This window comes from Macaca thibetana, chromosome 14 (genome assembly GCF_024542745.1).
Source record: "Macaca thibetana thibetana isolate TM-01 chromosome 14, ASM2454274v1, whole genome shotgun sequence".
Taxonomy (NCBI): Eukaryota; Metazoa; Chordata; class Mammalia; order Primates; family Cercopithecidae; genus Macaca; species Macaca thibetana.
The window spans coordinates 94,419,568-94,432,253 of NC_065591.1; the positions used below are offsets into that span (position 1 = coordinate 94,419,568).

Below are 12,686 nucleotides of genomic sequence, written 5' to 3' on the forward strand. Positions count from 1 at the left end.
GGCTGAGGCGGGTGGATCACGAGGTCAGGAGATCGAGACCATCCTGGCTAACACAGTGAAACCCTGTCTCTACTAAAAATACAAAAAATTAGCTAGATGTGGTGGTGGGCACCTGTAGTCCCAGCTACTTGGGAAGCTGAGGCAGGAGAATGGTGTGAACCCAGGATGTGGAGCTTGCAGTGAGCCAAGATCCCGCCACTGCACTCCAGCCTGGGCAACAGAGCAAGACTCTGTCTCAAAAACAAAAAACAAACAAAAAAAGAAAATGTGGTATTGTGGTATTCACATATAATGGAATATTAATGAGCCATGAAAAACTGGTGTTCTGATACATGCTACAACATGGATGAACCTCGAAGACACTATGCTAAGTGAAATAAGCCAGACACAAAAGGAAATATATTGAATCATTCTATTTATGTTAGGTGCCTAGAATAAGCAAAGTCACAGAAACAAAGTAGATTAGAAGTTGTCTGGGACTGGGGGAGGCAATAATTAAAGTTATTGTTTAATGGGTACAGAGCTTCTGTTGAGGGTGATGAAAAATTTTTGGAAATAGCTAGTGGTGGTTGCACAACATTGCATCTGTAATTAATACCACTAAATCGTGTACTTAAAATTGGTTAATACAGCAAATTTTATGTTATATATTTCACTACAATAAAAAATGAGATACTTAACAAGATATTTCTGAAATATCTTTGAACTTATATATATATACACACATACATATATATACATACATACATATATATACACACACACACACGTGTATATATATATATATATCTCCATCTCCTGCGGCACAGCAGGAGATGGCAGTGGGTGAGCCAGTACTACCTGAGCTCCGCCTCCTGTCATATCAGCTGCAGCATTAGATTCTCCTAGGAGCACGAACCCTATTGTGAACTGCTCTAATGAGGGATCTAGGTTGTGCACTCCTTATGAGCGTCTAATGCCTGATTCGAGGTGGAACATTTCATCCTGAAACCATGCCCCACCTCTTCGTGGAAAAATTGTCTTCCACAAAACTGGTCCCTGGTGCCAAAAAGATTGGGAACTGTTGTGTTAGAATTTGTCCACTAGAACGCTTCAAAGATGGGAAAGCCCAAAAATGGCAAACAGGAGGCTGCACGCCAAATCCAGCCAGGAGGTAAGTTTTGTTTGATTTTCACAGTGTTTATCAACACAGTATTTAGGATTTAAAAAAATCAGTTGCTAAAATTAAAAACACGAGAGTATCGATATAAAAATTCTGATTCCTGGTTTCTCTGGAAACATTGGATGATCTGGTAATACCAGACCCATCTTCTCAACAGGAGTTATGAAATGGCTGCTCCCTTTAGGCAGTATTTGAACTCTCTGTACTGTCTGTATTGTTTTATTCCCAGCTGGCTTTGTAATTTCTGATACTTGCATTTGAATTTCTGATCCCTAACATAAAACAATAATCAGGTAAATTGTTTCTGAGGGCCCTGTCCCTGGGTTGTCAATTTATATAAAGTATTAAATATTTTGTTTTCTTTTAGTTTCTTTCTTGCCTCATCTACAATATGGAAACAACTCTTCTAGGCTACCACATAGGGCTTCAGATTTCTGTAACTGACACAAATATGTGTATATAATTTTGCAAGCATAGAGTTATAAAGAAGACTTAGACTATTCATGCATGCAGTTCTTGAAGTTGGGTCACTGTTTTCTAGAATAGTTAAAACATTTTATAACTACTTTTATGACCACACATTTTATTGGTTTTATTTTTCATTTCAAAGAAAGTCAAAAGTATTACTTTAGTGTTAAACAAAACTTAATGCACAGAAGTACCCAAAATAAAAAGAAAAAATCCTTCCTGTTTTACTTCCCTAGGGGTAACCACAGTTAGCACTTGAGTGTTTTTCTTTCCATACCTTTGTTTCCGTTTGTGTCTTTGTTTTAGTTTTAGGTTTTGCACCTACAATTACATAGATATTTGAATATGTATTTATATGAACATAGAAACATAGAACATATGGGTTTTTCCCAAAAATACGTGGTTTGCAACTTGCTTTTAAAAAATTTGATGGTATATCATAATCATTTTTCCATATGTATACACAAATGTGTATGCTTCATTGTGATGGCTACGTAGTATTCAGAGAATGGATGTAATTTATTTTAGCACCTCACTTTTGACAGATATTTCAGTTATTTCTGATTTTTACTAATATAAATGTAATGACACTGTTTTTGGCAATGTGATGGGCAAATGATGGTGTCTCATTTTGTTTAATTTGAATTTCCCTTCTTAATCACTGAGATGGAACATCTTTGCCTATGTTTATTAGCCATTTTTATTTCCTCTCCTGGGAATTGTTTATATCCTGAGTTGCTTACTGAGCTGTGGACATGAAAATAATGTAACCAGAACATACATGTATGTAGTTATGTACTAAGGGATGTTTCAAAACCTCACTCCTGTCTTGGAGTGTGTGTTCTTGTTCCTTCCTAGCATGTCAGCTTCCTCTTTTTATGGCTTGTAGATCACCAGATTAGCAACATTTGTTCTTTGTTCAGAACAACTAGCTAGGGGCAACATGTAATTTACAAAGAAATGTAGAGGTTACAATCTACTGATGGCAAAGAGAAGTAATAGATATAAAACATACATGGAGCAAATCTAACAAAAGATAATGAAAATTGCTTTCTTTTGAGCAGTGCTTTGCAGTGTTAAAGAAGATGTGTATATAAATAGCTAAAATATTAAGCAAAAAGTTAAGTGCTGTAGCATCGTAATAGGGATTCCAGGGGCAACAGATATAAGTCAAGAGTGTGGGGACTGATATTGTGGAACCAGAAAGAACTCCAAGAAGGATGGTAGAGAGAGATAAAAGAAGGGATGGGAAGCCTTCTTCGAAGTGGAAGATAAAAATGTGAAGAGAAAGGACAAAAGAAGGACCAGCTCCCATTAGATTGAGCACAGCGTTTAGAATGCCTGGGAAGTGACATAGGAGTGAAGACTCCCCTATTAACCTTTCTTCTGAGCACCATACACCTGTTAAGTCAGTCTTAAGGCTGTGCCATTTTTATCAGCCATATCTCACTAGTGGTTTATCTGGGGTTTGAGTTGAACTGAAATCTTCTAATGTTTCCACACAGACATTGTCTGTGACCACAGAAGGAATACACTACATGTGAACCATTCTATCCCTGATTTTTAGTCACTGTGACACCCATTAACTCATTGAGTCCTTTATTATCTAATGTGACAGCATTCTGAAGATAGGTACTGCCCTCCCAGTATGCATTAGGGCTGTGGTAGATGATAAGGAGACAAAGGTGAACGTGGCAGGTTTCCTTCCTTGTGTAACCTCAAGTTTCTTACAGGTGGGATAAGTGGAGTGCTTAGGTACTTGGCTAGAACATGTGAGTACCCCAGTCTCAGAGGTAGTGTGTCTGGATTTAAATCTGTTTCAAGGCCTGATCTTCACTCTTGTTAAAAGGGTTAGCCTGCAAAGGTTCTTTACCACTTGTATGAGTCTGGTGAGACAGAGCACTCATACATACCAAGTTAGGCAAACAGATGTAATACTCACAGATAAGCAGCAAGGATAAACCAAAGCCTAGGATCCATGACAAGCTGGTCCTCCAGACCTCAGGAAAGCCGCCCAGGGTGGGTGGAGTCTCATCTGCACAGACCCCATGTCACACTACAGCTAAGGACACTGAAAGCACACCACCCTGGGCTTTTATATCCTGGGAGACATGGGACTTGCTGAGCGCAAGCGTCACAGAATATAGCCCGGTGGTTCCGGGCCTTTCTCCTTATCTCAGGATGTCATATTCTCAGTGCAAGAAATCTGGGTGGATCAAAGTTATGCAGAGACCTGTCCTCCTGCATAGCCTTGTTGGGAAGGACCAACAGGTGGCTTGCTGGTGCCTGAGACACAAGAGACTGGTGAGATGAGCTGAGAATGGGAGGTGATAGTTCACATTCTCATTCAGGGAAGCCTTGGCTTTTATTTATATTATATTTTATTGTACCTGTTTACAGAAGATCAGTATGCCTTAGCAGATGGAGGAAGTTTTACTTACACTTAAAAGTAAAGTTTTACTTACACTTAAAAATTTTTTTTTTTCTTGCTGAACCAGTTAGTTCACATGGCCCTCTGGCATACTAGAAAGGTGGAGTGGCTCTAATAATGTTGGCATTACAATAGAATCTAACTGGACATCTCTTACTTCTTTCAGGGTTCATATTCAGATTACTTTGTTTTGTGTTATCTTGTTTTATTGCTTGCTGTATATTGTAAATGTTACAATAACAAACTGACCTAGGGTGAGAACAATTTTCAACTTGCTGGATTTCTATATAAATAATACACTCTGTGTATCTCCTACATGGGTTTGCTCAGATAGTTTATAAAACACCAATAAAATGTCTGACTTCAGGATTAAGGAAGCTGTGTAGTACGGTGGATAGACACTTGATAAGTGTTGGAAGGTAAGGCTTCTGATCTCATTTCTGCCACTTCTAATTGTGTAGCACAAATCACAAACTTATTTCCTCATAGGTAAAATAGGGAGGGTTCAGTTGACAAGGTGTCCTTAGTGTCCCATCCAGCTGCCAAAAACAACAGCCACCCCGGACCCAAACCCACGACTTCAAGAGACACAAGTGTGTGCTGACCTCAGAGATGCATGGCTGCATATCTTCCTGGTTATGCATTTGCTGTGCCACCTGACAGCCTGACCTTCAATCTGTCCTCTCCTCTATCTACAAGCCTGAGTCCCTTAGCTTCTTGGAACTTCCATTTCTTCAACTGTAATATAAAGAAAATAATAGTACTGTTACCGGAAAGGGTCCCGATCAAGACTCCAGAGAGCGTTCTTGGATCTCACACAAGAAAGAATTCGAGGCAAAATCATACGGCAAAGTGAAAGTAAGTTTATTAAGAAAGTAAAGGAACAGCAAGCAGGCTCTGTGGTGTAATGGACAGCGCATTGGACTTCTAGCCTAAATTGAAAGAGATTTAAAGATAGTAAAGGAATAGAGCATGGCTAGTTCATAGACAGAGCAGCCCTGAGGGCTGCTGGTTGCCCATTTTTATGGTTATTTCTTGATTATATGTTAAACAAGGGGTGGATTATTCATGCCTCCCCATTTTTAGACCACATAGGGTAACTTCCTGACATGCCCATGGCATTTGTAAAGTGTCATGGTGCTGGTGGGAGTGTAGCAGTGAGAAGACCAGAGGTCACTCTCATTACCATCTTGGTTTTGGTGGGATTTAGCAGGCTTCTTCGCTGCAACTGTTTTATCAGCAAGGTCTGTATGACCTGTATCTTGTGCTGACCTCCTGTCTCATCCTGTGACTAAGAATGCCTTAACTTACTGGGAATGTAGGCTAGCAAGTCTTAGCGTTATTTTATCAAGTCCCTATTTAATATACAATTGCTCTGGTTCAAATACCTCTGACAGTACCTCTGTCATAGAGGTGCCTCGCGGTCAGAACAAATTTATAGACAAAAATATAATGTGATGTACAGAAATTGGAAGTGAGGTACAGAAACAGCTGGATTGGTTACAGCTCAGCATTTGCCTTATTTGAACACAGTTTGAACACAGCAGTAAATGACTGGTTGAAACATGGCTGCTGGGATTGGCCAAGACTCAGAGATTGTTACAGGCACATACGCCTGAGTTAGGTTTTCAATCTTGCCTACCTATTAAGTTAGGTAGCAGTTCATGCACCAGGACTAAAATACAGAGGTATGGAGTCCTTCTCAGGCCATGTTTAGTTTGCTTTAACACACTAAGACATTTTTGAAATGAAAACAGCGAAATTCCAAATAAACAGTAAATAGAACTACCAGTCAGTGAGTCATTTTTCCTGGCTCACAGTGAAAATGCATAAAAACACTGGAGAAAGTATAACATAAAATGACATTTAATGAAGAAGACTTCAATAAATCGATGAGAAGTTGGGATTTTTCAGAGGCTAAAAAGCAAGTGAAAGCAGAAACACAAAAAGGTGAAAGAGGTAGGCTTTTACCATGGAGACACTTACCAAAGCAAACTCTGATTTTCTTCCTTGAGAAGCCCAAATGACCTGGAGCCAAGGCGTGTTACAGTAGGTAGCCAGGCAGACATGAACAGGGCAGGAGAGGCCCCCCTTCATCAGGAATGTCTGGCAACCATCAGGTGATGGTCAGGCTGTTGTTAAACTGCCTCTGTAAAATAACAATTTGTTGCAGCCAGCGCCAGGGAAGGGCAGTCTCCCAATAGATAGAAACTCCTCAAACTGGTGATCAGCAGCTTCCCGATGGAGTTGGGCGGGCGGGTTCACGTATGTTCACCAAGCAGCAAAATGGCAGAGTTTAACTGGTATAGGACCTTCTAGGAACACTTGACTAGTAAGGGAAGAACGCCTCAAGTGAGCATGCATACAACTCCAGTAAACGCAATGCCCAAGTGGCCCCTCTCAAGTGCTGGCAGGTCACTGTGCACGTGGAATGCCAACGTATAAGACCCCAAGTCGAAGGTCAAACCATGCACTTGATCTCTCAAGTCACCTGCTTGGCCTCTTCCAAGTATACTTTACTTCCTTTTGTTCCTTCTCTAAAACTTTTTAATAAACTTTCACTCCCACTTTAAAACTTGCCTCAATCTGTTCTTATGCCTCATGCCCCTCAGTCAAATTCTTTATTCTGGGGAGGCAAGAATTGAGGTTGCTGCAGACCCAAACAAATTCAGATTCACTGCTGCTAACAGACTTGCCTGAATTGAGGGTGGAATAGCAGACCCCTATCAAACCTAGAAGACATAAAAAGTAAAAGTGCTGATGTCTTCTTGGATTTCTTCTTTTCCCTTTTCTTTTGGAAGCAAATTGTTCAGGAAGTCCTCTTCATTCTGTAATGAGTCATTGCTCTTGACCTTCAACCCTTCAGGCACTGACATCCTCTACCAGTGAAAATCTCACTTACATGTGGAATCTTAAAAAAAAAAAAAAAAAAAAAAAAGTCAAATATAGAGAGAGAGAGAAATTGTGGGTGTGGTTACCAGGGGAAGGGCAGGGGTTGGGAGGAGAGAGGAAATGGAGACATGTAGGTTAGAGTTTACAAAGTAGCAGATGAGTGGGATGAACAAATCTAGATATCTAATGAACAACATGAAGTCTATAGTTAATAAAATTGTACTTTATTTGGGAATTCTGCTAAATGAGTAGATTTTAGCTCCTCAGGACACATACACACACGCAAATGGGTAATTGCATGAGATGATGGATATGTTAATTTGCCTCACTATAGTAACCACATTACTATCTATATGTATCCCACAACATTATGTTGTATGCCTTAAATACACATACACAATTAAATTTATTTAACACAATTTTAAAAAATAAAATAAAGTCATGGGTGTTGGAGTATGTTTAGATTTGCACAATTTATAGCATGTGGTATGTACTCAAAATATATTAGTTTTCCCATCTTCAACTAGAAAACAGAGGAGATTGTAATGTTAAAGATGCTTGAGAATGTTACACATTAAAAGCAGAATTTTAAGAATCTTAATGTAATAGCAGTGTTGGAAAGAAAAGCATTAGAGAATAGGACAGTGTTAGGACACGGTTTAGGACAGTGCTTTTCAAACTGTTTCTGATAAGGAGCCAGTCTTTTCTTTTCTTTTCTTTCTTTCTTTTTCTTTCTTTCTTTCTTTTTTCTTCCTTCCTTCCTCTTTCTTTCTTTTCCTCCTTCCCTTCCTTCCTCCCTCCCTTCCTTTTCTTTTTTCCTTCCTTCCTTCCTTCCCCCTTTCCCTTAACCCTTTCCCTTTCCCCTTCCCCTTCTCTCTCTTTTCTTTTCTTTTCTTTCTTTTCTTTCTTTCGTGTTGCCCAGGCTGGAATGCAAGGGCACAATCTTGGCTCATCACAACCTATACCTCCCCAGGTTCAAGTGATTCTTCTGCCTCAGCCTCCCAAGTAGCTGTGATTACAGGCATGCGCTACCACACCTGGCTAATTTTGTATTTTTGGTAGAGACGAGGTTTCTCCATTTTGGCCAGGCTGGTCTCGAACTCCTGACCTCAGATGATCTGCCTGCCTCGACCTCCCAAAGTGCTGGGATTACAGGCATGAGCCACCTTACACAGCCAAGACCAGAGTTTTATTATTACTCAAATCAGTCTGAGCATTTGGAGAGCAGGGTTTTTAAGGATAACTTGGTGGGTGGAGGGAAGCCAGTGAGCCGGGAGTGCTGATTGGTTAGAGATGAAAAATAATCGGGAGTCGAAGCTGTCTTCTTGCACTGAGTCCATTCCTGGGTGCGGGCCATGAGATCAGATGAGCCAGTTTATGGATCTGGATGGTGCCAGCTGATCCATCAAGAGCAGGGTCTGCAAAACATCTCAAGCACTGATCTTAGGAGCAGTTTAGGGAGGGTCAGAATGCTGTAGCCTCCAGCTGCATGACTTCTAAACCATAATTTATAATCCTGTGGCTAATGTTAGTCCTTCAAAGGCAGTCTAGTCCCCAGGCAAGAAGGAGGTCTGCTTTGGGAAAGGGCTGTTACTGTCTTTGTTTATAAACCATAAACTAGGTTTCTCTCAAAGTTAGTTCAGTCCATGCTCAGGAATGAACAAGGACAGGTTGGAGGTTAGAAGCAGGACGGAGTCTGTTAAGTTAGATCTCTTTCACTGGCTCAGTCACAATTTTGCAAAGGTGGTTTCAAGATCAAGTGCAGGGTTTGACCTTTTGACTTGGGTTTTATATGTTGGCATAATTCCAGGTCCTTGCATTATTTCTGCCCTGATTCTTCCCTTGGGGTGTGCTGTCCACAGGCGCAGTGCCTTGCCAATGCTTGGGAGGGGCTGCATACACAGTGTGTTTACTGGAATTGTGCGCACGCTCACTTAGGTCGTTCTTCCCTTACCAGTAGAGTGTTCCTAGAGTAAGGTCCTATAGCAGTTAAGCTCCACCATTTTGCCTCTTAGTGCACATGCTTGAACCCACTTGCTCAGATCCTAAGATCTTACTGGAAAGTTACTGATCACCAGTTTCAGATTTTTTCTACCTATTGGAGAACTGCCTTTCCCCTGGCACTGGCTGTGACCAATTATTATTTTAGAGAGACAGTTAACAACCACCTGACCATCACCTGGTGGTTGCCTGACATTCCTGGTGGTGTTGGGGAGGGGGGGTCCTCTGCTGCCCTGCTCATGTCTGACTAGTTACCTACTCTAACAAGCCCATTACGTGGTTACATTTATAGCAAGGCAGATTGCACATCCTGGGACATCTTAGTAGAAGCAAGTGAGAAAGGCTTATTTTAGGATTTGGGCTTGTATTAGGTGATACTGAGAAGTGGAGCTTTGCCTGGATTCGTTGCTGTCAAGGGAGCAGAGGCAATTTTATGACTGGGTATTTTAACCAATCTTATTGAAGGGGGTAGGAATAAACTGAGTCTGAAGTTTTAATTGGCAGAGGCAAGATCCTCTCATATTAGCTAGGTTGGGGGATATTTCGGTTATTTTTGTGGTTTGGGCTTGTTTGTTTTTCTGTTCAGATATGATGATGGAGTGCTCTTGTTTTTGTCATGATCACAGAGTACTGTGGTCTGATGTTGATGTTCAGTGAAACTGTTTATGTTCCACACCAAAGACTAACTGTGAGTGCTAGGCCAACTTCCAGTTGTCGGGCTGCTTTTTCCTTTCTTACCTCCATGAGGTGATATAATTCTTGTGTAAGGGTAAAAACATTGGAAGGATAAAGGAACAAAATGTGGTGGATTGCTGTAGAGGACTAGCATTGATCCTCAAACTTTGACATGCATCAGAATATCCTGGAAGACCTCTGAAGATACGGAGGGCTGGGCTCCATGCCGAGTTTCTGATTCTGTAGCTCTAGGGTAAGACTTGAAAATGTGCATTTCTAACCAGTCCTCAGGTGTTGTCTATGCTACCAGACCACACTTTGAAAACCACTGAAATAGATGGAAGTATCAAAAGTGAGGATAATTACAGTATAAGAAAACTGACCCAATAGAGGTAGCTGCAATTCCCAAGATAAAAATCTAGAGCGGGCCGGGTGCAGTGGCTCATGCCTGTAATCCCAACACACTGGGAGGCCGAAGCGGGTGGATCATCTGAGGTCAGGAGTTCGAGACTAGCCTGGCCAATGTGGTGAAACCCTGTTCCTACTAAAAATACAAAAATTAGCTGGCTGTAGTGGTGCATGCCTGTAATCCCAGCTACTCAGGAGGCTGAGGCAGGAGAATTGCTTGAACCCAGGAGGTGGAGGTTGCAGTGAGCCGAGATCACGCCACTGTACTCCAGCCTGGGCCACAAGAGTGAGACTCTGTCTCAAAAAAAAAAAAAAAATCTAGAGTGGTCTCTATGTTACTCTCTGATGCAATTCTAACACTGTAGAATTGTAGAATTGTGCATTTTCCTATTTTAAATTACCAGTCTTTCAGGGGGAAGGGCATATAGGAAGATTCTCCCAAAAATAATTTGTGCAAATTGTTAACAGTCAAATTATGTAGTACACATAAAAGTAAAAATTTTATGTGTTTATTGTTCATTTTCCAGGAAATTCTCAATTATAAGTAGGCAGATTTATTTTAGGGAAATGGATTAGAAAAACCAGTTTTCCACTAGATTATTTACAAATTGTCTTACTATACATTATACATATTACATGCAAAGTAGGCCTTATCATCCTTTTTTAACTATTCTCTCATCAATATTAAGATAGAATTCTTTAAAAGGAATGTAACTGCTCACCCTTTTGACTAAAAATTTGACATTTTCTACTTGATTTGGTTTACTTTTTCCTGAAAAAAGGGAACACAGTGAAAGGAAGTGAAAAATAGATATGCGAATGGGTTATCCTTTCTTGTTCTGAAAAATTAGTTTTAAGTTTATTTTTCTCTATATAGGAGATAAAAGAAGTGTGACATGGACCACTTATGGTTTAAGCTGAATTCCCTCTGTCTTATAATTTTTACTGAGATCCAGTTTATGTTTGACCTAAAAAATTTAAGTATCATACAGTTTATATAAGAACTTAATATAATTTTCTACAGCTCTTTTAACAAGTTGTAAACTATTTTATTAACCCTTTCTTTAAAAGGCTACCAAGAAGCTGATAATTCATGAGAAACAGATAAAATGACTATAAATTATTCCTCTCAAATAGGACACTTGGCCCTCTTTCGAAAATAATTTTGTCATCTCTTTAGAGAGACTAGTCTTTGGCAGGGAGCTAGAGCTTGCAAATCTAACAGGGGGTTTTCCGTGTTGCATCAGAATAAGAATTCAGGCTGGGCACAGTGGCTCACACCTGTAATCCCAGCACTTTGGGAGGCTGAGGTGGGCAGATCACGAGGTCAGGAGTTCAAGACCAGCCTGGCCAACATAGTGAAACCCCGTCTCTACTAAAAATACAAAAATTAGCCAGGCATGTTGGCGTGTGCCTGTAGTCCCAGCCACTTGGGAGGCTGAGGCAGGAGAATCGCTTGAACCCGGGAGGTGGAGGCTACAGCGAGCTGAGATCACCCCACAGCATACCAGCCCGGACGACAGTAAGAGACTTTGTCTCAAAAAAAAAAAAAAAAAAAAAAAAAAAAAAAAGAGAATAAGAATTCAAATAGAATAAGATAATTAACTTGAAATTCTAGGGTTAGGTCCACTCCTGACTATCTAGTGGACCAGGAGCCAGTCTTGTGTCTTGCTCTGATGAGTAATTAACTTCAGTTTCTTCATTTGTGAAATAAAGGGCCCAGACTAGATCATCTTTAGGGATTCCCTGAGCTCTGAAATGTTTAAACTGTTGGAGTAGGCCTAAGGGTATCAGTTTCAATGATGTTGTACTCATCTGTTTCACAGCTCTTCTTGAATATTTTGTTCAATATCAGAAGGATGTTGAGAGCAGGGCATGTAAGGAGATGATGAAAGGTCTAGGAACATATTAGGAAGAATTGGAGGAATGGAGCTTGGAAAAGTGGTTCAAGGTGGGAGAGGTATGAGATCTTTTTCTCTGAAAAATATGGAATCTCTCATGTGAAGAAGGCAAACATGTATTCCAAGAACAATGGGTGAAACTTACAAGGAGACAATTTCAGTTCCTATATACCCCTTTATCGCTAACTTCTGGTCCCTGATCCTCCAGAAGATCTTTTGATCTCTGGGCCACTGGCTTAAACTCTCCTCCTCAAAATCCAGTCCCACCTCCTCAACACATTTTTATGTAAGTTCTAAAACTCCAACTTCCCTAGAAAATCCTTTAAACATCAACTGCCTGCTTTATCTTTCCTTTCCTTGCAAAATTTTCAGAGAGCACTCCAGCCTGATCTCTAGGCTCAGAGTATACAGGTCACTTGTGTCAATGCTGACAGCCAGAAAACAAACCTGGCACAGGCCCTGGTACGTGCAGCTAGTCTTGCTTTGTTGTACCTTACAACTCCTCCTACTTCCTGGTGTTCTGTAATCAGACTCCTCAGCCACAGACCTTCCTATACAATGCCTCCTGCGAATATATCCTGGATCCCTACTGCAAAGAATTCATGTCCCTTGGACAGAGACAGATCTTCTAAATTACAAAGCCCTTTTGCCTCCACTTTTGAAAGAGCCTGTCAAATTTAGAGAGGAGTTAGAAAGATTAGTGGCCATTTATAACCCCATTCATAGGAACCTCCACTGGCTACTAAGG

At 40.5% G+C, this 12,686-nt stretch overlaps 1 long non-coding RNA gene across 1 annotated transcript in view; it reads left to right on the forward strand.

The window, feature by feature from the left end:
• The first annotated feature begins 781 nt into the window (after positions 1–781).
• Positions 782–12,686, forward strand: part of LOC126936013 (uncharacterized) — a 33,158-nt gene continuing 21,253 nt past the window's right edge. Inside the window, exon 1 of the long non-coding RNA XR_007719368.1 lies at positions 782–3,957. This is a non-coding gene — a long non-coding RNA (uncharacterized LOC126936013). The remainder of the gene's footprint in view (positions 3,958–12,686) is intronic.